Here is a 3,609-nt window from a genome sequence, read left to right as displayed (position 1 = left end):
ACCATCTATGCAGTTTGGTTCCCCCTCCTTAGCAAAATTCTCATCTTGGCATCCAGGACCCTGGGGTCACTGGCTCTGCTCTCTCCCAGCATCGCTTTGTCACAAGCGCCCCTTCGCTCACTGGTTCAGCACTGGGTCCTGGCAGGCGCTGGTTGCCTGAATACGTTCATGACCTTAACTCAAGTCCTACCAGTCCTTCTTCTAAGTGTCCCTGTCCCCCCACCTTCGTTCCCATGACTGTAGTCTTGGCACAATCCTTCACCCCTTCCTTCTTAGACAAACACAACTGCTTCCGAAATAATTACCCCGTCCCTCTCTCTGGCCCCTCCGAGGTGTTCGTTTCGCATGATTCTTCCTTCAGCATCACCTTTGCTATGACTCTCCCTATGATAAACCAGGTCCTCCCACCGAAGGGACCACCTGGGGACACACCTGAAGTTTACAAGCTGGGTTTACTACTCACGATGGAGAACATACACTCTGCGGCCTCTCCCTGGGTCAGGTGTGAGGAAGAATCTGCTCTATGACTATTGGCTTTGGTTGGGTGATTGGGAGGAGGGTTTAAGGAAGTGGGCGGACACTCTAGACTGGATGTTGTCAGAAAGCAGAGGTGATTCTAAGATTGCTTGTCTCAATAAATCCTATGGGGAGAGGAGACTAGAATGGAGATAAAGTTGTAACTGGTAAAGAAGCAGCTGTCTCTCATTTGGCTCAGAAGGGGGGTGTTTTGTATGTTTTGGTTGGCAGAGGGACCTTATTTTTCCCATGCTTACGTGAAATTATAAAGTGGCCTTGCTTTGTCTCGTTTTATCACGGTCTCAGAGTGACCTTGTCTGAGAATGCGATGCCGTGAGATTGTTTATATCTAACAGAAGACTAATATGCCTCTCTGTGAGAGTCAGGCCACTTCTGAATGCCACGGGCTGCTCTTTTTTCTTTCTTTCTCATTCTCTTTTGGCCAAGAGCAGATGAAGTCAGGCCACAGGACATTAATCACAATATCCAGATTTCTACCATTGCAAGATTTTGTTGATTAAGATCAGAAAAGTGCCCTCTAAATGTAGTCTGTGGTTGATCTAAGGTTACTCTTTCCTTCTCCCTCTGTCGTAGGAGGAGTTGTTGAAATTCTGATGTGACAGTGGCTTTGCAGAAGCAGCACTGAGGACCCTGGAGAGGATACATCAGCCAGTTGCCACAGAGGCAATTATCAGAAGCAGAATGACTATTAGTCTCTGTAACTGGGTTTGAAGCCAAGGACCTAGATTGTGAAACCCAGGCAATGAAAGTGTGTCTTCTCGTAATCCACCTGGATCTGTTCAACAGAGCCAGGTGGCTTCTTCTCTTAGCTTACTCAGAACCGTTCTGTTTACCCTGCGGTGCTTATGCAGGTGCAACCAAAGCATTTGCTATGACACAAACTTCCCCTTGGCCAGCTGAGAGGAAATCACGGCTACACGATTGTCCATGACAACTCTAGGTAGTGATTTTGACCAGCTCTTTGGGTTTCTGGATCAGAAGCAGTGTCATTTCTGACCTCTGCTACAGGTAGAGGCAAGTTTCAAACCACTTTTCTAATTGCATTATCCCCATTGTGGGAATCCCGCTGGAAGTCCTCCCGAATAATTTGTGCTTGCCTCATTCTGGAAGCATCTGGGTATCCTTCTCAAGGAAATAGGATTCAATGGAAGGATGGTGTTCTAAACACTTGGAAATCTCTGTCAGTTACTCTGAGCAGACAGGCTGAGTGAGTGCGTGGCACAGGTATGAGCCTGCTGTCCAGATAAGAACCGGTACCCTCCTTGGGGAGCACAGATTGAACTGGGAGTCTCAATATCATTTATTACACTGAGAGTAAGTCACTATTTTGTCCCTTCAGACAGACACATTCCTTGAGTGGAATTAAATAGTTCCTGCAAGGCAGGCTGAAGTATCTCTGAAAAGAACAAACTTGTGAGCAGGGTAGCCCTAATATTAGTGCCTATTCCTGCTTGACTAGGCTCTGCTAATAGGATTGTAATGATCTCAGCAGAAACATTTCATTCATAGACGGTCAAAGTTCAATTTTTGCAAGATTGGAGGTTGGAGTTAATGATGTGAGGGAAACTCAAGTGCCAGAAGGGATCTGATAAAGGGAATTTTCCTTCTGAAGAATTTAAGGGAATAGCTATTAAATGTTTGTCAACAGGGCCAGTTGAGGGCTTACAGATCTAGCAATCCACTGGATTCAGAGCAGCAGCTACGGTCTGGGAAAAATACATAAGAGAGTTTTGCTTTTCCTTAAGGGGTAGAAGGAGACATAGGGAGTCAGAAATAAAAGGGTGAGTAGAGAATCCAGAAAAAACCCCCCATAGACCTACGGCCAATTCGTCTTCGACAAGGGAGGCAAGAGTATACAATGGAGAAAAGACAGTCTCTTCAGCACATGGTGTTGGGAAAACTGGACAGCAGCTTGTAAATCAATGAAGTTAGAACACTCCCTCATTCCATACCCAAAAATAAACTCAAAATGGCTTAACGAATTAAATGTAAGACAAGACACGATAAACCTCCTAGAAGAAAACATAGGCAAAACATTCTCTGATATAAATTTTAGCACTGTTTTCCTAGGGCAGTCTACCCAGGCAATGGAAATAAAAGCAAAAATTAACAAATGGGACCTAATTAAACTTTTAAGCTTTTGCACAGCAAAGGAAACCAGAAGCAAAACAAAACAACAACCTACAGAATGGGAGAAGACATTTGCAAATGGTGTGACTGACAAAGGCTTAATCTCCAGAATATATAAACAGCTCATACAACTGAATTACAAAAAAACAAACAACCCAGTCGAAAAATGGGCAGAAGACTTAAACAAGCAATTTTCCAATGAAGACATACAAATGGCCAATAGGCACATGAAAAAATGTTCAGTATCGCTAGTTACCAGAGAGATGCAAATCAAAACTAAAATGAGGTATCACCTCACACCAGTCAGAGTGGCCATCATTAAAAAGTCCACGAACGATAAATGCTGGAGAGGATGTGGAGAAAAGGGAGCCCTCCTACACCACATGAATGTAGTTTGGTGCAGCCATTATGGAAAACAGTGTGGAGATTCCTCAAAAAACTAAAAATAGACTTACCATATGATCCAGCAATCCCACTCCTGGGCACATATCCAGAGAAAACTCTAATTCGAAAACATACACCAATGCACCCCAGTGTTCACAGCAGCACTATTTACAATGGCTAAGACGTGGAAACAACCTAAATGTCCATCGAGAGATGACTGGATAAAGAAGCTGTGGTAAATTTATACAATGGAATACTACTCAGCCATAAAAAGAATAAAATAATGCCATTTGCTGCAATATGGATGGACCTGGAGATCGTCATTCTAAGTGAAGTAAGCCAGAAAGAAAAATAAAAATACCATAAAGGATTTTTGCTAAACTTCATTTTCAATTTTTTTTCCAGCACAACCAGGGGGTCTGCCAAATTTTTTGATCATTCTGAGAGTGCCCAATGTTACCCATATGCAGTGAGCATTCTCATTTTTCCCACTTGCTGTTTTCTGAATCAGAGGCTTGTCTCTGATCGCTAATAATCGCCTGTTTGTATTCCTCCAAG

The sequence above is a fragment of the Camelus bactrianus genome, chromosome 28 (assembly GCF_048773025.1).
Source record: "Camelus bactrianus isolate YW-2024 breed Bactrian camel chromosome 28, ASM4877302v1, whole genome shotgun sequence".
Classification (NCBI taxonomy): domain Eukaryota; kingdom Metazoa; phylum Chordata; class Mammalia; order Artiodactyla; family Camelidae; genus Camelus; species Camelus bactrianus.
This window is presented reverse-complemented; position numbering follows the sequence as displayed.